The sequence below is a fragment of the Malaclemys terrapin genome, chromosome 8 (genome assembly GCF_027887155.1).
Source record: "Malaclemys terrapin pileata isolate rMalTer1 chromosome 8, rMalTer1.hap1, whole genome shotgun sequence".
Lineage (NCBI taxonomy): Eukaryota > Metazoa > Chordata > Testudines > Emydidae > Malaclemys > Malaclemys terrapin.
Genome location: NC_071512.1, coordinates 72,542,874 through 72,568,431, shown reverse-complemented (window position 1 = coordinate 72,568,431; position 25,558 = coordinate 72,542,874). Strand labels below are relative to the sequence as shown.

The 25,558-nt window shown below is 41.4% G+C and overlaps 1 pseudogene; it reads left to right on the top strand.

Moving 5' to 3' along the window:
- The first annotated feature begins 2,440 nt into the window (after nucleotides 1-2,440).
- LOC128842460 (vascular cell adhesion protein 1-like) lies at nucleotides 2,441-16,753 on the top strand (annotated as a pseudogene).
- The last annotated feature ends 8,805 nt before the right edge of the window (nucleotides 16,754-25,558 follow it).

Sequence of the window (25,558 nt, the reverse complement as noted above, 5' to 3'; positions counted from 1 at the left end):
ATGTGGGAATGGTTTTAAACAGCAGCGCCCTCATTTCCCATACCAAGCACCCGTTGGGTTGGCCATTTAAAATGGGTTTGCAATGTAAAAGGAGGGGCTGGGGTTTCCAGGTTAACATGCAGCAGAAACCCAACTACCACCGCCCACACACACACACACACCCAATTCTCTGGGATGATCACTTCACCCCTCCCCCCCACCGCGTGGCTAACAGCGGGGAACATTTCTGTTCAGCTGAGCAGGAACGGGCACCTCTGAATGTCCCCTTAATAAAATCACCCCATTTCAACCAGGTGACCGTGAATGATATCACTCTCCTGAGGATAACAAAGAGGGATAAGGAATGGATGTTGTCTGCATGCCAGCAAACACCGGGACCATATGCTGCCATGCTTTGTTATGCAATGATTCCAGACTACGTGCTACTGGCCTGGTGTGGTAAAGTGTCCTACCATGGCGGACGGGATAAGACAGCCCTCCCCAGAAACCTTTTGCAAAGGCTTTGGGAGTACATGAAGGAGAGCTTTCTGGAGATGTCCCTAGAGGATTTCCATTCCATCCCCATACACATTAACAGATTTTTCCAGTAGCTGTACTGGCTGCGATTGCCAGGGCAAATTAATCATTAATCATTAAACACGCTTGCTTTTAAACCATGTGTAATATTTACAAAGGTACACTCACCAGAGGTCCCTTATGTGCCCTCAGGGTCTGGGAGCACGCCTTGGGTGAGTTTGGGGGTTACTGGCTCCAGGTCCAGGGTGATAAACATATCCTGGCTGTTGGGGAAACCGGTTTCTCTACTTCCTTGCTGTGAGCTATCTTCATTGTCTTCATCATCATCATCTTCTGCGTACCCCAAACCCGCTTCCCTGTTGCGTGTTTCTCCATTGACGGAGTCAAAGCACACGGTTGGGGTAGTGGTGGTTGCACCCCCTAGAATTGCATGCAGCTCCGCGTAGAAGCGGCATGTTTGCGACTCTGCCCCAGACCTTCCGTTTGCCTCTCTGGCTTTGTGGTAGGCTTGCCTTAGCTCCTTAATTTTCACGTGGCACTGCTGTGCGTTCCTGTTATGGCCTCTGTCCTTCATGGCCTTTGAGACCTTTTCTAATATTTTGCCATTTCATTTACTGCTACGGAGTTCAGCTAGCACTGATTCGTCTCCCCATATGGCGAGCAGATCCTGTACTGTCCATGCTGGAGCTCTTTTGCGATCCTGGGACTCCATCATGGTTACCTGTGCTGATGAGCTCCATGTGGTCACCTGTGCTCTCCACACTGGGCAAGCAGGAAATGAAATTCAAAAGTTCGTGGGGCTTTTCCTGTCTACCTGGTCAGTGCATCTGAGTTGAGAGTGCTGTCAAGAGTGGTCACAATGAAGCACTGTGGGATAGCTCCCGGAGGCCAATAACGTCGAATTCTGTCTACACTACCCCAAATCTGACCCACAAAGGACAATTTTAGCGCTAATCCCCTCGTCGGAGGTGGAGTAAAGAAACCAGTTTAAAGGGCCATTTAAGTCAAAAGAAAGGGCTTCGTCGTGTGGACTTGTCCAGGCTTAATTTGATTTAACGCTGCTAAAGTCGACCTAAACTTGTAGTGTAGACCAGGCCTCAGTCCAACACTCATTCTCTTCAGCTGTAGGTGATTGGCCTGAGCCTCAAAGACTGGAGCTGGATCTCGGGTGTTAGGATCCAGGATTTTTATTTGAGCTCATCTCTGACTTGTTTCCGTATTCTTATGGCTCAATCCCCAAAACCACGGGCATTTGGGCAGCTTTAATCATGCAAGTTGTCCCGCTGATTTCAAAGGGACAACTCACTTGAGTAAAATTACTCAAGTGTTTCTAGGATTGTCCCCATAAAACCCAATCATGCAAAAAATATTCATGTGAGTAACTTTAACTAGGTGAATAGTCCAGGACCGATTCTAGGCACCAGAAAACCAAGCACGTGCTTGGGACGGCACAATTCCAGGGGCGGCATTCCGGGTGTTTTTTTTTTTTTTGCTTGGGGTGGCAAAAAACCTACAGCCGGCCCTGAAATAGTCCCACTAACTTCAGTGGAACTGCTCACATGAATAGCTTCTTTCACATGACTGACCATTTGCACGATCAGGTCCTTATTTTGCTCCTTATGTTATGCAACATAATTAATAATTAATATAAATAATTAATTTTATCCTGGGCTTAAAAAGATTTTTCTCCTCTGAACTGTTCTTGATATTCTCCATATCTGATATATTTATTTTGTCAGTTCAGTTTGGAATTCGTTTGAAAAAGACACATTGTAATCCTGTATCTGAAAGCAGCAGAGGGCACTGAAACCATCTACACAGCCTACAGGGAGATTTTTCCTAACTGAGCTGTTGGTATCCTCAGCTAGAGATTTCCTTCACTCCACCCCAACCAGAATTGTTATAAAGAGCTGAGTAACTGTTCTGTCATTTTCAGAGCTGCAGACTCACACCGTGTTTCTTCAGAGAGAACAGAGAGCCAGGGTTTGGAGCTAGCTTTCTTTTCATAATATATCAACTGCAAAAATGTACACAAATGGGAAGAATAATTCCATCAGTGACAGTGCTTTTACTGGGGTTTGTGACTTGTGAGTTTTTGTTTTGTTACGTAGTTAATTGTTGTAATTAATTTGCATTTTCCTTTATTTTAGAATCATTTCTCTTTACAGAAAATGATTTTGCATTTCAGTAAATAAAAATTTGTTAAGCTCAGTTAAGATGTTCTGTTTAAATAGCAAGAAAAATTTTATTCAGCACTGACTATTCTGTAGTAATGCAGTCATTTTGTAATTTAGTTTGCTAAAAAATGTATTGCACTATAGAATCATAGAATTGTTTTGGTTAGAAGAGATCTCTAGCACATCACTGTAGATTTGATTTTATTGTCCCTGATGCATCCCTGATAGATATCAGTCAAGTATAATATCAGTCAAGTATATCTGCAGTGAAGGTGATTCTATAACCTCCCTTGGTAACGTATTTATCTATTAGTCTGCTGCAAAGTTTTAGAGACAGATCCCAGCTGGTGTAAAGTCATGTTGTTCCATTGACTTCAATGGATTTACATTGTTCATCAGTTGATTAGTTAATGTGTGTAGAGTATTTTGGAGAGGGAAAGCACTATTTAAGTGCTAATTATTAATAGTTTAACTTGCCCTACACAACTATTAGTTTAAAAATAGTAAAACAAGAGGCAGGCTTTAATAATCTCATATACCATACTAGATTGCCAGTGCAAAGGAGAACATGAGCAATGAATGCTGCTGAGTTTGCATTTTTCTCCCTTTTTCAGCTAAAGCTTTTGAAATTGAGATTACACCTGACTACAACGTTCCTGCTCAGATTGGAGATAAACTTGAGTTGACCTGTAGTACTACTGGCTGTGAATCCCCAAGTTTCTCTTGGAGAACCCAGATGGACAACCCCCTAGGTGGGTCAGTGACCAACATGGGGAGCAGCTCCATCTTGACCATGGATCCTGTTGGCATTGAGAATGAGCATGAGTATCTCTGCAGTGCATGTTGTGGCAGTCAGAAAGAAGAAAGAAGCATCAGGGTTGATGTTTACTGTAAGTGATTTATTCCCTTTATATATGACATTGGTGCAATGCTCATTCATAATAAATGTGATTAATCATTCCTACAGTGGAGGGTCAATTATATCCCTAGCACAACAATTCTGATATGGTTTAAACATATATTTCCGGGTAGGGGACATAGATTGGTGCAGGGATTTCTTATTAGGCATCTTGAACAAGGCTATCTAGAGTGAATTTAATCTTCCTGGTTTTATTTGCTCTTGGTGTTTTCCTCAAAGTATATGAAAGCCAGAAGATAGTCCCCTTGAAGTGTTCAAAAAGCTGAAAAAAATATGCTCTGGGTGGAAATGTTTGGGGAAAATTTGAGTATTAAGGGCCTGATCCAAAGCCCAGTGAAGTCAATGGAAGTCTTTCTGTTGATATCAGTGGGTATCAGGCCCTTAGGACCAAATCCTGCCCACTTTACTGATGCAAATTGTTCCATTGACTCCAACAGGCCTACTCTGGTGAAGTGAGCAGGAGTTGGCTCATATTACAGGGATTTTGTAAATTCACTCTGCCGGCTACTATATTAGCTGCAGATACAAGGCATGCTTCTACACCACTGAAATCAATGGCAGTTTTGTCACTGAGTTCGTTGGAAACAAATCAGTCCCATATACCTTAATATTTTGGCTTAGCATAGGAAGGTCTTTATATATAATGGTAGCTGCAGTTATTTGGGAGCCACATTCAATAGCTACTAGGGGTAATAATTAAAATTAATAGATGCTGGGCCTTCTAAATGAAGATTCAGAACATGCTATGCCTTTTTATTCCAGTTATTTCTAAGAACAGTATTATTGTTGTCTGTCATTAATTTATATATATATATATATATAAGGAATGGATGTTGTCTGCATGCCAGCAAACACCGGGACCATATGCTGCCATGCTTTGTTATGCAATGATTCCAGACTACGTGCTACTGGCCTGGTGTGGTAAAGTGTCCTACCATGGCGGACGGGATAAGACAGCCCTCCCCAGAAACCTTTTGCAAAGGCTTTGGGAGTACATGAAGGAGAGCTTTCTGGAGATGTCCCTAGAGGATTTCCATTCCATCCCCATACACATTAACAGACTTTTCCAGTAGCTGTACTGGCTGCGATTGCCAGGGCAAATTAATCATTAATCATTAAACACGCTAGCTTTTAAACCATGTGTAATATTTACAAAGGTACACTCACCAGAGGTCCCTTATGTGCCCTCAGGGTCTGGGAGCACGCCTTGGGTGAGTTTGGGGGTTACTGGCTCCAGGTCCAGGGTGATAAACATATCCTGGCTGTTGGGGAAACCGGTTTCTCTGCTTCCTTGCTGTGAGCTATCTTCATTGTCTTCATCATCATCATCTTCTGCGTACCCCAAACCCGCTTCCCTGTTGCGTGTTTCTCCATTGACGGAGTCAAAGCACACGGTTGGGGTATACCATATATATATATATATATATGGTAGCTGTTATTTTCTAATTCTATCAGTTAAAAAAGATCAGTATTTTTCTACCTTTCATAAAATGCCACGATGTTTTTAACATGGACATGTATTAAAAGGAAAGTTGGATCCAATCTATACCCCAGATACTAAAATCTCCAAGTTCGAGTGTGTGTGTAGGGAAAGAGTCGGGAGGGTCAAAAACCCCAAATATGGACCCATATGTCATGACTGTAGTGGACTTAATCAAAAGCCAAGTCATGAACACATGTGAACTTGAGGGACTTTCAATTTTAGTTCCAAAGGTTGTCTCTTTGGCCTGTCTCTAGTAAAAAGTAACTGGTATTGTTCTTTTAGCTTTTCCCAGTGATCCAGTCATTGAGATCAGCACACCCTGAATGTTGGGGAAAAAGCCCGTGTCACCTGTATGGTTCCCAAAGTGTATCCTTCTGAGCATTTGAAGATGCAGCTTGAGAAAGATGGATCTGTTCTTGGCATGAAAGAGTTTTATGAGGAAGGAAGCACTGAAACCACAGAGACAAAAAGTCTGACATTGACTTTTATCCCCACCTTTGAAGACATTGGGAAAGCGATTACTTGTGTGGCTGAATTACCAATTGATGAAATGGAATTTGAACCTAAGAAAAGACAGACTTCATAGAGATTGAGTGTAAACTGTAAGTATATTTATATTAGGGGTTAAATTTTACATTAGGATTCATGGGCCAGGGTCACAAAGTTAGGGATATAAACAAAAGTACTCCTGATTCACATTGGATCTCGCACTGACGTCAGTGACTGTACTGCACAAAGATCAAGGATAGGACATGGCCGTTAGGTTGTATAATCTCCGGGCACAGTCTTGTAATCCCTTCATGGGAAGAATAACCATTGACTTCAATGAACGTTCTCCACATGGAGAGCCCTGGGTTATTAAAGTTAACTGTTGCATTCAGTAACAGTGGGGGAAAAGCTATGCATGTAAACCTTCAGAACCACCATTTTAGCTCATTCCTCTTTCCTTTTCTTTGGTAGCTGGAACAGAATTCAGTCTGAATCAGAGAGAGCAATAACTGCCTAAGCAGAGGTGCTTTTTTGAAAAATTTCCCTTGAATGCCCATGTAATTCCCATTTTAGTCAATGGGATCCACATGCATATATCAGGGAGCAGAATTTGGCTGTAAGCAGTTCCTCTTGGAAAACCTCTAGTGTTGATTCCTCACTGAGCTCTCTGGGGAAATTGTTCCATTTTCCTATTGACATCACTGCTTTTGAAATGTTTCCCAATATCTGAAGTGCTTCCTTGAGATCATTTAGCCTCAGACATGGATCACATGTGTCATTAACATATCTCATTGAGCTTTTCTCTTCTGTTTTCTTCAAGTTGGTCCACAAAATGCTAACGTCACTGTGTCTCCAAGCAATACAACCATGCAGGGGGAAACTCTGATGCTCACTTGTAGGACTACAAGTAATCCACCAGCAAGGATTGTTTGGGGGAAAAAGCTAGAGGATTCAAGCATTCAGCACATCATAGACAATGACACCCTTATCATTCCACATGCCCAGATGAGTGATTCTGGGCTGTTCATCTGTGAAGCCATAAATGACGCAACAAATAAAATGGAGAGAACAACAGTGGTCATTTCTGTACAAGGTATGAGCCTGTAAGAGTTTGACTTGTCTGGTTCTATGAAGCATAGTATTTCAACTGATCTACAGGTGACTCCTGAATGAACAAGAGAGTGGGGACTCTGAAATAAGGGAACTGGGAAATGTCGGGGGCCTCACTACTGTATATTCAGGAGTCAACTGTAGATATGCTACTGCTACTCAGGAGTCACGTTTGTCATTGCAAGGTCTGATTTTTCTCTCATTACAGTGCCTGATGTTTAACTGCATCTCTCTTTTTATTCTCAAGCTAAGATAAACATATACATAGCTCCCCAGTCAATGGCCCATGTGGGTAAGATTTCTCCCATGTCCTCTGGGTGATTTACCCAACCCACATTTAAGGCTGCCCTCCTAAACGGGCACTTAAGAGCCTCTCTAGCTGCATGTGAATATGCTAGTCCCCTAAACGTGTAAGGGACAATAACCTCCTTTAAGACTGGAATGCCACGATACACGTAGCTGTGTGTGGCACATTGCCCAGGAGCTCTGTGCTGCTCCCAAATTCTGTCAGGTAATTATGTTTCCAGGTGGTTTGTGTATGCAGCCAGGCTGCCAACATATGTGACTTTGTATTATGAAACCTGCTGAGCCATCTGACATTTAAATACATTTTGTGTCAAATGTTATCTTTGAAATCTATGAATTTCTGAGCTCAGAATAGTCTTTTAGAGACCATTTCCTCCAGCAAACTTAAAATATGATGAATTATAGATGTCATCTGTTATCTGCTTCATTGACTACCTCTTTGAAATCTCACCTGACAATCAATCTTTTCACCTGCCCCTATGCCTTTTAATTAAATTCTCCTTTTCCTTATTGTAATTGTATTACATAAGAACATAAGAACGGCTGTACTGGGTCAGACCAAAGGTCCATCTAGCCCAGTATCCTGTCTACCAACAGTGGCCAATGCCAGGTGCCCCAGAGGGAGTGAACCTAACAGGTAATGATCAAGTGATCGCTCTCCTGCCATCCATCTCCACCCTCTGACAAACAGAGCCTAGGGACACCATTCCTTACCCATCCTGGCTAATAGCCATTAATGGACTTAACCTCCATGAATTTATCCAGTTCTCTTTTATACAATTCTGTTATGACAGGCCTAGTCCTGTAGCTCCTGCCTTTGGCAAAACTCAAATTCAGATTCAGTCTCTGAAAAAGAACTGCAGGATCATTCCCTATAATATTTATTTGTTTACTTAAAATATAAGATTGTTGCCAAGACACCTAGGTGCATTGCATCAATCAAAGCAATCAGACAATGACAAGTCAGAGTCCCTTGCTTCACCATTATTTATTCATTCTTTTTCAACCCTATACAGCACTATTTGGAAATTTCATAATGTGATTCACATGTCTGATGGGAGGTCGACAGATCCCTGCACACCCAAGGAACTCATTGCAGGATCAAGACCCAGTTTGGTACTTACAGTTGACTGCAGGCACAAATCTGACAATGTAGGGGGTCTGCCACTTCCTTGCAGGCACAAATGAAATATATCATAATCTATCTTCTATTTGTGGATACAAATCCAGGGGTTTAAATATCCAAATTTAACATTTCTGCCCACAGTTAATTTTGGGTACAAAATCAGAGGGGTTTTTTTTTAATGGCTGTACATGTTAAACTTCAGATGTATGAAAAGGATATTAATCATAGATTCCAAATTGATAATTACAGACACTCAATAAGGTGCAACTTGGTCATTTCATTTTTCCTTTTCAATTCATTCAAGTCTTAGCCTATCCAGACTGCAGTTACTCAGACACCACTTGTCTCTTTGAATTGGTAGTGTTAGCCATTATATACAATGGTACAATTTTTTTATTAGCGTTATTATTCCTACAGGTAGTCCCCAAAGGCCTCAATCCAGATCAGGGGGCAAAAGGAATTCAAGATGGTTCCTCAGGCCTCACCCACATTCTTAAAATTCAGTATTACGTTGGTAACTATTTCTCCTTTAATAGAAAGGCCTTCCCTCTTTGCATGCAGGGGTGCCAAGAATTACAGAGCTCTCCATACAACCCTCCACAACTGTTCAAGAAGGAGATAATGTTACCATCCTGTGTTCTGTTGAAAGCAACCCTACTGCCAGGATTGTCTTAAGGAGAAAATCAGACAGTGAAGACACTGTGCTTTACAGCGAGGATGGAGTTGTCCATATCTCAAGTGTGATGTTCCTAAATGCAGGAAATTACAAATGTGAAGCAGAGAATGCACTGGGGGAAACCAAAACGGCATCAGAACTTAGCGTGGGATGTAAGTGCATATTATGCATTTCCTATGACCCAATAAAATAGTTCTTTCTGTGAAGTGCTCATCATTTACTTCATTGCTGGATATAATCCTCAAAACAAACCCAAGTCTAAGAAATGAACTGAGCCTGTTAGGAACAGCCCATAGTAAGGGGAGACCTGGAGCAGCCCATTATCTCTTTAAGACAGAATGCCCCCTGGAACTCCACAGTTGACCTGGGAGGGGTACCATAATTTGGATGCAGTCTACTCCTCCCTCCCTATGTGGCTGGCCAGAATGAAGTGCAGAACAGAGCCATGTTTCTGCCTACTCTCTAGTCTACCCTACCCGCTTTTTGGTGAGTTGCTCCCTGTAGGGAAGTAATACAGTCACATCCTCTGCAGTCCCCTGAGCACAGGGGCTGTGAATGAGTGGCCCTTATAGGGGCTTTACAAAAGGAGAGGGTGCAGTGCCTAAGGGCTAGTCCCCATTTAGCCCTCAGAGTGAGGCAATCTCAGGTCAAGGACTGAGTGGGGATTGAGACTGTACTGCCCTCCCATCCATATAAACAGGCCCTCTTGGTCAGGACTGAGGCACATTGGCTAAGGAGGGCTTGCACTGAAGCTCAAAAGCTATCTGTGCTGTATTTGATTTGAGGATAAATAGAGGATTTCAGTGACCAGGGCTGACAATCTAGCACCTAATAAAGAACCCTCTCTTTGCTCCTGTTATTAATAACTAACAATGGATCCTTCGTTTTAGATGGACCAAGAAATATGACGGTCTCTATCACCCCCTCCACCACAGTGAAAGAAGGGGGAGCTGTGACAATGACATGTACCAGCTATGGTAATCCAGCTCCAAAGATCTCCTGGACAAAGTATTTGATCAGTGGAGAGTCGCAGTTTCTTTCTGAAGATGCAACTTTAACTATAAATAATGTAAAGGCTGAAGACTTGGGGATTTATGAGTGTGAGGGAGGTATCCAGTTTGGAACAGAGAAAACAACTGTGGACTTAATTGTTCAAGGCACGCTGTGATAAATGAAGGGGGCGGGGGGAAAAGCTCTGCTTTGGACACCCAGACAGCCAGTTAGCTGTAAAATCCCTCTTGGTAGCTGTTCTCTGCTTGCTTTACCTGTAAAGCAGTGGGTCTCAAACTTTTTTATTGGTGACCCCTTTCACACAGCCAGTCTCTGAGTGCGACCCCCCTAATAAATTGAACACACCTTTTAATATATTTAACACCATTATAAATGCTGGAGGCAAACGGGGTTTGGGGTGGAGGTTGACAGCTTGCGACCCCCCATATAATAACCTCGTGACTCCCTGAGGGGTCCTGACCCCCAGTTTGAGAACCCCTGCTGTAAAGGGTTAAAAAAGTCCCCCAGGTAAAGAAAAGGACACCTGACCAAAAGAGCCAATGGGAAGGCTAGAACTTTTTAAAATTGGGAAGGAAGCTTTCCCTTTGTATCTGTGGTTGCTCTCTCTGGGCTGAAGAGATGGGGCAGCAGGAATGCTGTGTTTGAACCAGATATGAAAGTGATCAGATCCTATCTAGAACTACTTTTAACAATCCAAATATGTAAGTAAATTGGCAATGTTTAGAAAGACACAATTAGATTTATTTTTGTTTATTTTTTAAGACTTGTGGACTCCTCTGTGCTAACCCAGTTGCTTTTGTTTACCTGTAACCTTTAAGCTGAACCCCCAAGAAAGCTATTTTGGGTGCTTAATTTTTGGAATTGCTCTTTTACAAAATCTAGCAAAAGCCTAAAATCCAGATGTATTTTCTTCCTTTTTGTTTTTAATAACATTTACCTTTTTTAAGAATAGAATTCGGATTGTTGTGTCCTAGGAGGTTTGTGCCTATACTCTTTGATTTGCTGGTGGCAACAGCTAATTTCCTCTTTTTCCCTCAGCTCTTCCCTGGTGGGGGGAGGGGAGGAATGAAAAGACTTGAGGGTACCCCACAGGGAGAAATTCCCAAGTGCTCCTTCCTGGGTCCAAGGGGGTTTTTTGCATTTGGGTGGTGGCAGCGTTTACCAACCCAAGGTCAGAGAAAAGCTGTAACCTTGGGAGTTTAATACAAGCCTGGAGTGGCCAGTATTAATTTTTAAAATCCTTGCAGGCCCCCACCTTCTGTACTTGAAGTGCCAAAGTGGGGTTTCAGCCTTGACATGGTGGCAGTGGTGGGCGATGCTTTAAATGTAATGAGCTGGGCATATGAAGGCCAACTGCCCCAATACACCAGCTGACTACAACTCATCACCCCAGAGTCCCATCAAGAACCTTCAGGCTCAGATGTCTCGCAAATACCTCCAGAGCAAAGGGAAACTGTGAGTGTGGGTGGGAGGAAGATTACTGCGTGGAGAGACACTGGAGCACAGGTGTCAGCTATCCACCAATCCCCGGTGGACCCCAAATTCAATGACCCAGAGACCAAGGTGACGGTGCAACCCTTTAAGTCCAACTCTTTTAACTTGCCTATAGCCAGGTTGTCTGTCCAGTACAAGGGCTGGTCAGGAATATGGACTTTTGCAGTCTATGACGATTATCCCATTCCCATGCTGCTGGGAGAAGACTTAGCCTACCACGTGAGGCTAACAAAAAGAGTGGAGGTGGTAACCAACAGCCAGGCTAAACAGGCCTCCACACCTAACTCCATTCCTGAGCCTCCTATAAGAGCCCAGTCTGTGTCCCCAGATACCACAGGCCTGGGGACCCAGCCAGAGGTGGTGAAACCAGACCCCAGACCAGAGTCTATGGCAGCAGTTGTAAATCCAGTTCCTGGGACCCAGCCAGAACCAGCCCAAGGATCGGAACTGGTGGAGCAGTCAGCACCAAAGCCCGTGCTTGCAACCCCACCAGAGTCAGGGGAGCCAGCACCAAAGGACGCCACAGAGCCTGCACCTGCAGCAGCAACTAGCCCGGCGCAAGAGGCTCAACCAGAGCCTGAAATACCACCTAGTGCACCAGCGGACAGCGGTTCACAGTCAACGGAAACTACCCCATCACCTGCATCACTTCCAGTGGGACCAAACCCAAGTCCACAACCCAGCGAGGAACTAATGTCTCCAGCATCAAGGGAGCAGTTCCAGGCAGAGCAGGAAGCAGATGAGAAACTCAAGGGAGCTTGGACGGTGTCATGGAGCAACCCACCACCTCTCAGCTCTTCTAATAGGTCCAGGTTTGTAATAGAAGGAGGACTCTTATAGAAGGAGACCCTTTCTGGTGGGCACAAGGAAGACTGGCATCCTCAGAGACAGTTGGTTGTTCCAACTAAGTATAGCTAAACTTATTTGTAATTACTTACTCCTATGCTCTCCAAGCAAAACGTAAGTATAAATGAGAGCAAAATTTACATAGAAGAGAGGTAATTACATTTATAACTAAAGTTTGATTTTGTGTTCCTATAGAAACCTTCAACAGAGTTAGATTTTTGGTAGGTCTTAGCACTACCTGATCTGCTGTTCCCTCCAGTACTACTGGGAAACACGATTCCTGTTCTATGTTTCCAGGTTGCAGCTAATTACTTTGATTTCCTTCAGCACTCCAGGAGTGGCTTGTTCCGTGAATGTGCTAAATTCAGAGAAGTAAAGAGGTGAACATTTCATCTTGGTTGCTGGTCACTTTTGCTTGTCATCTTGGTTGCTGGTCAGTATGGTTGCTGGTCACTTTTGAAGAAGGAGAAAGTGTATTTGTATGTAGTTTTTTAATCTGCAAATATAGCCTATTAATTATATAGGATCTCTGACAGTTTAAAAAATGGTTTGTTTTATTAATATTTCAGTTACCCTTTGTTTGTTTTTTGCTCTTTGCCCAAAAAACATAATATGAAGGAACCACATGGGCATAGTGTGTGTGTGTGTGTGGGGGGGGTGTCTACGTGATTGTATTTACTAAACATATAAACACCTGGAAGGCCTAGCTACATAAATACAGTGCTCCTCTGGCTGGTTTCGAAAACATTGCACACAGTGAACACTACTAGAGGGATCATAAACTATATAAATATAGCTATATATAAGTACAGTCAGACTTTGGTGCAAAGTGCATGAACCTGAGCTTGCAACCAGACTTCTGTAATGTTCTTTGTGCATTTAACATCTTGTATAGTATGATGTCTTGATATCCCTAAGAGCACCAAACCAGGTGGCCATTTCAGGTTTAATTTGGCAACCTTCATTTGGCAACCTATAATTTTTATTAATATTTATAGCTATCATTTGATTTCATATTCCTACAGAGAGCTTCAACACAGTTAGATTTTTGGTAAGATCTTCGCCTCTACCTGATCTACTGTTTCCTCTGTCATCACTGGGAATTACAGTTCCTGTCCATGGTTCCAAGCTGCAGCTGTTCCATGAATGTGATGAATTCTATGAAGTAATTATAGTTATTCTGTGAAGTAACCGTATCTCAGGGTCAGTGTAGGGTTCTTACTGGTCACTTCTGAGTGAGGGGAAAGTATATTGTGTATAATTTTTAAATCTACAAATATATCTGATTAAAGGTTGTGGTTCTCAGGTAGTTTTGAAAAAAAAAAGTTTTATTTTATAAAGTATTTCAGTTTCCCTTTAAATTGGAAATTGCTGATTATAAAATAGTGCTAAAAAATAATACCAGTAGAAGATTGCTATATGTAATGTAAATGAGGATAGATTCATGTGCTCTGTACAGCCTTCTCCCATCTTCTCTCATTGAATACATGATACAGGATGATTGGAGGAACAGGAAGCAAAAACATATCCACTAACAAACTAAACAAGCATTTTCTTTATATTATAGGTCATAACTCTCGCTGAGTGAGTAGCTGATTTTTTGGTTCACTGGCTCTATTGAAATATTGAAAAAGAAATTGTTTCAGATTGAACCAAATTGTGGTTCAACCTCAAATCAAATATTTCATTTACATTCTCAAGTTTAACTCTTTTTAAAATACAATTGAGGTAAAATTCAAAACAAAAAGTTATTTTGAATCAGAAAATCAAAATGTTTTATTTTGAAAATGCTGAAATGAAAAGTTTAATTTTTTTCTGTTCTTTTTCCCAATCAATGAACCAAACAATTTGGCTAATTCGATGTGGCAAAATGTTTTGGTCAACTTAAATCTCCATTTTTCACCCAAAAATATTTTTGGTCAAAAAATTTCACCCAGCTCTAGATTCACAAATTCCAAGGCCAGAAGGGACCATTGTGATCATCTAGTCTGATCTCCTTTATAACACAGGCCACCGAACTTCCCAAAAATAATTCCTAGAGCAGATCTTTTAGAAAACACCCAATCTTGATTTAAAAATGGCCAGTGATGAAGAATCCACAACAACCTTTAGTAAATAGTTCCACTGGTTAATTACCCTCCCATTTAAAAAAAAATCAGACAGCAGACACCACTGTTCATAATACTTGTGAGAAGCAGCTACTAAGTTCATCTGCACCATTTACTAGTGTCTGTTGAACCTTGATATTTGTATTTTGTGGGAGTTATACAGTGTCAGCATTCTATGTCATGGTATCCGAATGAGTAGATAGCATTTGGGTATCCTCTAATTGTAGAAAGGGTTATTAATTTGGAATAAAATTAGAGATTATCATGATACATAAAGCTGATTGAAATTTTCATTTTGGGTAATTCATTTTTTATTAATGAATCATTTATGAATTGAGCCTGGTTTTCTTTATATGGATTTTTTTTGTTCTTAAAAATTAAACAAAATAGTTTTGACAGATGATTTTCAGCCTAAAGGTTATAGGTTGTTTGCATACATTGTTCAGTATTCACGTTGTATGACTGAACATCTGGTCATATGGTATTTGATCTGCTCCCTAATTGGATGACTGAAACTTTTTGAACAAGAGAGTAAAGAACAATGCAATTCTGATACAAAATCTTTGGCTATGAAGATTTGCAAACCTTTTCATATGTACATAGTGGCCTTCTGAATACTCACGTGAGAGTGAACCAAATTCAATACTTTGGCTGATAAAATATATCCACATCAGATTTGTTTTTACTGTTTGATCAGTTTTGACAGTAAATAGCACTTTACTGGCATGTGTAAAGTCTCAGAGGAAAAGATTGTGAATAACTGGAAACCCTAACAAGATCCAATCTGCAGGACTAATCTGCAAAAAGTCATCTGAAATTGCAGAGGAAATTGGTGGTTAGTAGCTAAATTATATCAGTTCTAGCAGTTTAACAATAGACATTTGTTGCTGAGTAAGGTCATTGAAAATGAAACACAATGGAAGCTGGCGTATTCTGTGATAGAGCCCTTCCATGTGCCTTTGGGCTTTAATTGCTCGCCCTCCCTCCAAAGGAAAAAAAAATAGGTTATGTAGAGAGCGCTGTCATGTTGTAAAGTCCATGGCATTTGAAGAGTCTGGAATGAAACAGAATATAACTGATACTGTCACATCTGGGTTTACAAATGTAGCAGTGCGCAGTAAAAGTGGCTAGAGGCTAAGGCAGAAATTATCAAATGAATGGGAAATATGTATCCAAATCCCCTAAGAGGCTGTGAAAATCTCAACATTAAGGGGCAAAGTCTGCCATCCTGTTCATGTTGAGTGACACCTTACCCCATGGGGAGCTCACCAGGCTCCTTGCAGAGCAAGGTACTGTTCAGTATGAATATAGGTGGCAGAAACTGGGCCTTGTTTATTGGTACAGTTCCTAGGATGGGCAGAATGAGAAGCCACACAATGATCTCAGAGCTGTGGACTACGGCAGATAGCAGCCTGGATACAAACGCTGATCTCCAGAGGCTCCAGGCACCATTCCATTCAGTGGGGGTTGAGGGCACTCAGCACCTTGCAGGATTGGGCTCATAGTTAGTAAGTTATAATGCAAATCACAAAAAGAACATAGGACTAAATGGACCCAGTGTACGGGAGGTAGGTGCTATTCTTATTTCTATAAATGCCCAATCCTTTAAGCAAACAAACAAAAACATATAGTACTAAGCTATTTGCCTCAATAACAGCTCTTGGCAAAATATCCAGAGTTCCAAAATCTCTGGTTGGTTTTAGTTTATTTTCTAATGCAGATGTTAGATGGCAATGGAAACTAACCTGTCCACTTCTTTTGAGGAATTAAAGGAATAGTGTTGCTATGGAATAAAGATTCAGTGTTGTTAATATTGTAACAGTCCACATATTTATTCAAATGACACCATCATAGGACCTAGTCACATCAGCCATGCCATCGGGGCTCATTCACCTGCACATCTACCAATGTGATATATGCCATCATGTGCCAGCAATGCCCCTCTGCCATGTACATTGGCCAAACCGGACAGTCTCTACGCAAAAGAATAAATGGACACAAATCTGACATCAGGAATCATAACATTCAAAAACCAGTAGGAGAACACTTCAAACTCTCTGGTCACTCAGTAACAGACTTAAAGGTGGCAATTTTGCAACAGAAACGCTTCAAAAAGAAGACTCCAACGAGAAACTGCTGAGCTTGAATTAATATGCAAACTAGATACCATTAACTTAGGTTTGAATGGAGACTGGGAGTGGCTGGGTCATTACACATATCAAATCTATTTCCCCATGTTAAGTATCCTCACACCTTCTTGTCAACTGTCTAAAATGAGCCATCTTGATTATCACTACAAATGTTTTTTTTCTCCTGCTGATAGCTCATCTTAATTAATTAGCCTCTTACAGTTGGTATGGCTACTTCCACCTTTTCATGTTCTCTGTATGTATATATATCTTCTTACTATATGTTCCAGTCTATGCCTCCGATGAAATGGGCTGGAGCCCACGAAAGCTTATGCCCAAATAAATGCGTTAGTCTCTAAGGTGCCACAAGTACTCCTGTTCTTTTTGCGGATACAGACTAACATGGCTGCTACTCTGAAAACTGTCATTATTGTAACAGTGTTTTTCAAATGGAAATAGCAACACCAAGGCAAGGGAGAAGTGCTGCTCCCTTTTCTGTGCCTGTCTCTCTGTGGGGGAACATTTGGGTGCAGAGACCTGAGACCAAGGAGGAGGTGGACACACCAGAATCAGTTTTTCTGTGTGTAGGTCTCGCAAATCCCACTGTTTGTCAGGAATGGCTACAGAGATTTTTTTTTCCGAAGTAACCATTTAATATGGATTCCTTTTGGCCTTGGATTACACAGATGAATTAAAAGGGGATGGAGACTTGCCTTCCTGTAGGCGGACATCAGAATCTCAAATGACTGCCAACAGAAGTAGCCTTTGCCAGAAGAAATAGTGTTAAAACAATGCATTAGGTCACTGGAATTTTCCCTCTAAGGAATTTCATACAGGGACTTTTCTATGTTTGTGCCTCCTACCTAAAGTAATAGTGAAAAAAAACAATTGAACTGTCAATGGGGAAGTACCTTAAGTGAAACATCGAATGTTAAAAGTATCTTTTAAAAATTGGTAAATCAATGCTAAGACAACTGGAAACCAGTTAGCTCTGTGCAGCAATGGGCTGCTAAATTAGCATCCTGACTCCCAAACCATGTTACTTTGGACAACACTAGTGAGCGGGTGGCTCAAAAATGCCAATTTTAATGAAAATCTTCCCTTTCAAAGGCAACTGGCAATTTGCACATGTTCAGAAATGCTTCTGATGGTGAGAACTTGCAAGAAGGCTGCACAGAGATGAATGGCTGCTGCTCTCTTTCGAATAACCTTTTAGCTTGACTGTGGAGGCCTTTATCAGCAAGTTCAATGTAACCTGAAAACAAAAGCCCAAGTGTGTTGTTTCAAGAAGCCCCTTTTTTTTTTCAAGTATCCTTTTCCTAATAGTTCCTAGCATTCTTTTTTACCACTGCTGAACATTGAGATGAAATCTTCAGAGAACTATCTACAATGACTCTAAGATCTCTTCCTTGAGTTGTAACAGCTAATTTAGAATGCATCATTGTATATGTGTAGTCGGGATTATTTTTTCCAATGGGCATTACTTTGCACTTACCAATGTTGAATTTCATCTGCCATTTTGTTGCTGAGTCACTTACTGTCAGAAAAGTAAGCAATGAAGTTTTGCTTGTTTGTTTTTATTTGGGTTTTTTTTGGAATGGAGGATACACATTCCACATACACATGATCAGGGTCTGCAGTATAATTATAGTGTCTCCTTAGAACTTCCAAGCATGATGGAATTTAGGGCCCATCTCCACTTCAAGTCTAACTTGGCTGTCCAACACTTTGGGGATGTCTGTTTTCTATCACTGTTAGCACCAAAGGGGTGAGTCCAGCTGGCTTACAGAGGTAGTATGTGGAAAAATTAACATACCAATTATGTACTCAGCAAAATAGACAGGTGACAGATAGATACTTAGATATTGGGTTACCTTTTATTCACTACTAAAAGTACGCTCATGTGCAAAAAAACCAAAACCAAAAACCCAGCACACCATCCAATTTTTTAAATATTAACATTTGATAGATATACTTGGTCTGTTGCATGTATATATAGAGATTTTACTCAATTTAATAAAGTCACGAGAAATGACAGATGTAATGATGCTCAATCTGTAATATGGTAATTCCCTGTTAAATAGAAAGATCTGATGACTATATTCTTGTATAATGTCTGTTTAAAACAAAAGCTAACTGTTTTAATGATTGTTTTGTTTCTGATATTTTCAAGGCAAGAATTTGCAAACTTGTTAAAACTTCCTAAATACTTAGTTTTTAAAAAAAATAAAGAAAAGAAAAAGGGAATAAATACATTAAGCACTAGTTCTAATGCAACCTTTGAACACCTGATGGGTAACTTTTTGCCATGATGAAAACTGATCACGTCTTCCTACTCTTTGATTTCTCTCTCTTAGCCAGTTTCTGGAAAAATTTAGCTTTACTTTACAGTTTTTAAAACAAAAGAAGATAACGTCTAGCTAAGCACACCTACTTTCCCAATTCACCTTTGATAATTCTGTCCCTATTTTTGCCGAAATCTATTAAAGGCCACAGGCTTCTGAGCCCAGAGAACATTAGCACTGCTTAGGACTTACTCCCTAACTCCTAAGGAAGCATGTGATCTCCCTGTAGCACAGTGCCATCTAGCTTCTCCCTTTATGGCTGTTCAGCAAAATTGAACAGTTGCATGTCGTAAGAAATATTTCCCTGTGGTCAGTCTTAAATGGATTATGGTCACACAGCAGGTCTGACATATTTCCCCACATATGAAGGGCTAGATGATTTCTTCACATCATGAATAAACTACAGAAAGGGCATAAGGAAACTCAACAGTGATCCCATCATGGAGTTCCTCCTTCGTCATTCTATTCCAGGTGGCAATATGGAGACAAAGGTTTATTCCCCTGAGGAACAGGCCACAGGAGCCATCCCCCACGACATGAAGAACTGGAGATCCACACAGCTCCTCTAGAACATCCTCAGGGAGACCCTGTGCCTTTGCTATAACACTGGCCCCCAGTATTACCCAACCCTCACTTATCGGCAACATGGCTATACTGGAGCAGTACTACCAGGTATTCTTTCCCCCCAGAAGCTCCTCTTTAAAAAGTGCTCCATGTCCCAAAGGGGTCTCACCAAACAGATTGTGCAAATCTACCTAAAAGGTAAGAGAGAGAGAGCGGACAAGCATGAGCTAAAGGGACGAGACCTCTCATTGAGTGCCCCACTGGGTTTTTGTGGGATCTCTCTCTACCCCTGGTAGTCCAGATACCTGTAAGATGGAAGCTAAACCAACTGTCACCACGAGAACCTACAATATCCCCCTGAAATAAGCCTGCCAAGATGGGAACCCTTTTTGTGTAAAGAGTTTCTACATGTTCAGCAAGAGTCTGCAATACATTCAAAACTGCTGGTGGTGAACAGAAACTGTCTTTGCCTCCCTTTTGATGAAGCCTGCTCTCCATTTCAAAGAATGATAACGCAACAGTAGATAGATTTCGCCACAAGTCTGGGCCTGCCTTACCTCCTCAGTTGCTCTCTTGGGCCAAGAATAAACAATATCTATTTTACCCTCCTGACCGTAATCGCTTCATTCCTGGGGGTGCTCTTTCTGCCATGGAGGGAAATTTGTGCTGACAGCTTGTCTAAGGCCTGTGTGAAATGAAGTCTCGGTGCCAATCCTAGCAGACAGGTGTCTACATCACCAAACCATGATCACAACTGGAAATAATTGGCACTTAAATTGCTTTCTATGCTTATATTTGAAACCAACTTTTGATGGTCAAAATATTATCAGCAACCATATTAGAATGATAATTAGCCAACATTTTGAAGCAGGGTAGAAGCTGTTTGCAAAAATCTATTAATACAGAGTAATGTTCAAATCTGTGATGTGCTCCACAGGTGATAAGAGCAGGATGTAGAACTACGTCCCAGCATGGCTGCTATCACATTGGGACATCAAAATCTGAATGTGCTATTCTGATCTTATGGTAGTAATCTGAAATGTGTTGAAGTTAAAAGTCTCATAGTAAAATTAATTTCAGCTCTTGCATTTAGTAGTCTATGTGCAATGTGAGGAATATATGCACTATCAAAATAACTAATTTATTATATGTGGTCTAAGTGGGAAAATTGTTATTCTGAAAACCATAGTTTTACTTTCACTACCTTTCTGTATTTAAACATATGCCCTCAATGTTGCATTCACATAAGTTTTTGCATTTAATTTTCTTATAGTTGTTTGTTTGTTTCTTTGTTTGCTGGTTGGTTGGTTTATTTGTGAGCAAACAATGAGAAAGATTGTTCTTCAGGGCTGGACGAATAAGGCTGCAATATATATATATAAAAAAGCAACAGATGATAGCAACAGTACCACACACACACACAAAAAAGAAACAATTTAATGTCTTCATCTTGCTGTCCTTGAAGTCCATGGGAGTTCTGCTATTGCCTTCCACAGGAATAGGCTCGTGCCCTGAATTTATATCTTTTGAAAGATGCTGTGGCAAATCTCCTTCCTATAAATTGCTCTGTCAGGAGTCCCTGGTCTAATACAAGCATAATTTACAGAAGTATTGTCTGAACTTAATTCCTGGCACCTGGCACCTGCTCTGGATCACAGGAACAAAGGCCACTATCCTCTGCCACATCAGGAATCTCAATATCTACTGTTACATCTGGGCAATTGTGCACAAAAGGGAAGGGCTTCATCCAGCTAATCAAGCGCTAGAGCACATGATGTTGAGCATGCTCAGAAGTGAATTTTTTCAATTTTTTTTAAAATTCTTCAATTCCAAAACCCAGCAAAGGGCTGTGAGTCCTCAAAAGGGACTATTCACATATACAGTCTGGAGAGTTTGTGTTCATTTCAGTTGTTCAGGGAGGAAAAGTAGTCTCAAAAGGCTGATATTTTTTTAATTCCCTTGCACCTCCAGTAACAGCTAAGAGAATTTTTTCCTCAAACTTTCCAAAAAATGTCACCGCTGGGGTGAGACAAAGTATAGAAAGTTTTGTGCATTTTGTTGTATGTTATGAGCACATGACAAAAGGTTACAATGAAAGTTCTGACATTACTGTAACTATTCTTCTTTTGTGAGGCTTGGGTAGATAGCAACAATTACTTTACTGTAACTATGATGGTTGCTACCGGGCAGCAGGTATAACATAAGAAAATTAGAGTGTACAATAGCATATATGATGCCACAAGAAACAAAAGAAAATAATTTGTGCCTCTCTACTCAGCTCACATATATCCTGCAGTGTCGGGTTTTAGTGTCACTCTCCTGTGTCTATTAATAACGCATGACAGTTGTAACGTGCTGCAAAGAGCCAAAAAAAGATCTTCTGCTGCAGAATCCTGCAGGGAAAGCGTTCATATCCTCACCATATACTGTATTTATTTTACTGTTCAGACCATGTTCGTATTATATCAGCTCTATTATCCTCAATGTATCGCAGAAACTACTACACAACCTGGCCTTAAAATCAGTGCAAAACATCTGGGTGCTACAGATTGCTATCAACATCCCTTTAGTCTTCTGCAAGAGTCAATACAATGAAATAAGGCCCCATTAAGCAGTACTGACCCTGTACCATTACACGTCAGTATTACTGCCTACCCCCCGTCAGATTTTACCAATATCTGCTGTCTGGGGGAGTGCAATAACACAGACTCCACTCTTTGAACAAGCTTCTCCACTTGTTCTGTGGGAGGGATTCTCATAATCAACCAGTAGTAGCTGGAGAAAATTATTATACATTGCCATGGCCAATAAGCAGCTTCTATTTATGAACTTTGCTGTGCTGTGTATGATACCAGGCAGTGTAATGTACATCTGCTAACTCCTCCCATTAGCAAAACAGCCCACTCTTTCCTCCATTCTGACACCTCCCCTAGCTGTAAATTGGTATTTTCCAGTCACCTCAAACATTGCCAGCAAAGAATTTAAATATACAAACCTTGCAAGAGTGGGGCCTGAGCAGTATTTCAGCTCCCGCAAGACCTTCCCCTTCATACCACCCTTTTACTAGTTATGTATTATTATTCATATAGCACAAAACTGAAGCAGGCACTTTACAGAAGCCAAGACACCTACATGGAAGGGCTTCTAATCTGACCAGATAAAGAGATCTGAGATGCAACAGAAATCAAAGTGGTTAACTGTGATGTCAACTCTTCTCTGAATGGAGAGTAAGGGTTTATAGGATCATTGAAGAGGTGTTTTAAGGAAAGATGTGAAGGAGAGGTTGGAGAAATGCTGGGCAAGGAGAGGAAGGGGAGTTCCAGTAATAGGGAGCATCAGAGAAATCGGCACAGAGACAAGAGTGGGCAAAGGAAGCAAATGGGACACTTAGTTGTGTGACTGAGATGGAACACAAGAGGAGCATGGTATGCACTGTCATCCTGCCGCTTAATGAATTCTGGCTGTCACCTGCCTTCACCAACATTATTTCTGATTAATACATTATTAAATTTACAATTTTGCCACTCAGAGTGGCATTCGGGCTCCACCTCACAATTACCTTCAGAAAAGATCAGGGTTATTATGGTTCTTGCCTCAGTCATGTTTGTATTTATACCTCTGTAATACCATAGACCTGCTCTCTAATGAGTGGGTCCTATGGCAGGTAGGAACCATAGGTTTTTCTGAAGCCATGTGTGAGCAGACACCTTTCCAAAGCTGCTCCACAAACATGGAGCTGGGGTTTGGCTTCATTGACAAAATAGCAATAAAATAATAACGATCAGACCTTTCTTCCAGCTTCAGCTGCTCTTAGAGTTCTTCCCTCAGGACCACTCAGCCCACACACCAGATTGTCCCTCCCCTACAGAACCACTCCCACCTCCTCTATATCCAGATGGGGTAATAAGTCACCTCCCTCACTGAGTCACCAGAATCCACATAACCATTTCCTAGGATAATCAACACCTTTAATAATGGGAGGAGTTTGAGGCAAACATTGCTAGCCAGTTACACTGACTAATCATTAAACAAAGGGGTCTCAGTACCTCCTTTTGAGAGGATTCAAAGGTTGTACTTTCCTGCTGTATCTGCTCACCCCTGTAATCTAGGGATGATGCTCCTTGGTAACATTAACATGCCTGTTTTGGTAACTCATGTCTAAACCTTTCACACTGACAGTAACACCATTCATGGTTCTTATCCCCTAGTATTTCGGCTGTAAGAGCTGTTCATATTTCTCATCCCACCCGAGGAGAATGGAATTTTCTTTGTAGTGAAAAATAAGCTTGATTTCTTCAGCTGCCCCTTTGATAAGAGCAGGAAAGGCCTCGAGGCTGACGATAATGGCTCATAAAGCTGCCGAACCAAAGGGCTTTAAGGAATCCAAGGAGCTCTGGTTTTATTTTTTGGCACTCTTTCAGCTGTACTTGAGTAGCCATCTCACAGCACGACCCCTCTCCCTCAGCACCACAGTTCTCAAAGGTTAATTACCATATTTTTCGCAGTTTTTTCATGGAGCTGCAGGCTGTAATCATAGTGTGTTGCATGGGATATGCAGTTATCTGCTCTGGAGAGGCAATTCTGTGAAACTCAAGGGGCAAAGCCAGGAATCACTACAGGGTCAGCCCTGAAGCCCTTTTATTTTTTATTAAAAATTGTGTCTCTAGTTCCATACCTTCTCAGCCAGTGCATGGCCTGATCACCTGTCTGGGCATCTCCATCAGTAGTGCAATGCCTGGATAAGAGTCCTCCCCTGGGGCATGATGGAGCTGCCCTGTGGCCAAAATAGTAGCCCCAATATTGCAATAGCCTCTCTGGCTCTGCTGTATCCCTTTGTTGGGAGCAGGTAAAAAAAGAATCTAAGTACTATCACATCCTCCCACCCCACCCCTACATTGCTCCACTCCTCTGCCTACCTCCTTCCTCCTTTTTTCAAGGAGCCCTTTTGTCCCCTGTATTTTCTGCCTGTGAAGGCATTGATATGCAGTAATCAAGTCACCTCTCAGTTTTCTCTTTGCTGAGCTAAACAGATTGTGCTCTTCAAGTTTCTCACTGTAAGGAATTTTCTTCAGCTCTTGAATAATTTTTGTGACTCTTTTCTGCACCTTTTCCATTTATCAACATCCTTTTTAAAATGTGGACCCCAGAACTGGATGCGGTATTCTAGTACTGGTCTCACCAGTGCTGCACACAGAGGTAAAATCACCTCTCTCACCCCGTTTATACATCCATGGATCAAGGATTTGTCCCTTAATTTCTTATTTATCATGTGCATGTCAGTCTTCCACCAGCCACTCAGTACAAACAACCTCATCTAAGTCTCCTGAGCATACACAATAAATGCTTTTTTAAGCGTAGAAACCTTCAGAAAAGACATTAATGATCTGGAAAAGAAATAAAGAGGTGGCGTGGGAGAGAGTGGTAGAATAACCAGACTGCATGGGAAAGAACGGAGTCAAAGTGCAAAAATAGAACCGTTTTTTACACATTAGACAACAGTGAAGAGAAAAGCCATTTGTTTCTGTCACTTGGAGAGAGGACTTTTGACTTTAACTGAAGCTGCAATAATCTACTTGCACATTTTAGGATGAAAGGGATGTGGAAATTATATGTTGTCATTTTTATTTGCCATTTTTCCTTAACAAGATGCTGCACTTGAACTGTTTCATTTGAAATTAATCTGTATGGGAACGTTTTAAAAATAGCATCAGTTTGGCAGCTTGGGAGCAAAGATCACGTTGTGCTAGCAGCTACCTGAGTCAAGAGGTGAACTGGGTCTCTTGCTAGCGCCTTATGAAAGTCAATTTGTGGCACTTGGTCTCCATGGGGTTGGGGACGGCTACTCACATGTACATCCCCTTAAAACTGATTCACAGAGCAGCCGTGGCTCTAGCCTCTGGCATCACACTGTCCCATCACAATTGTAGCCATCTCCAAAGAGCAGGGGCCCTAGCGGAGGGGGTGGATTCCTCAATGACCAAACCAAAAATGGTGTTTCTGAATCAGTAGTAGGATTCTTTAGGCTATGCTCAAAACCAGCTTTTGGGTCATGATGTGTCGAAGTGACGGAGAACTTTGCCTGGTTACCTGCTGGGATTCCCACTACACTGAATTACACATCTTGGAGCACTGGCTGGCTCAGGAATTTGGAATAGTAATCAGCTCTGAAAAGCCTTTCACGCGTAGGTTAGTATTTGAATGTGACAGAGGCAGGTCAATAGTGAACAAAAGTCATTACCATCTAACAGCTGATCGGTGG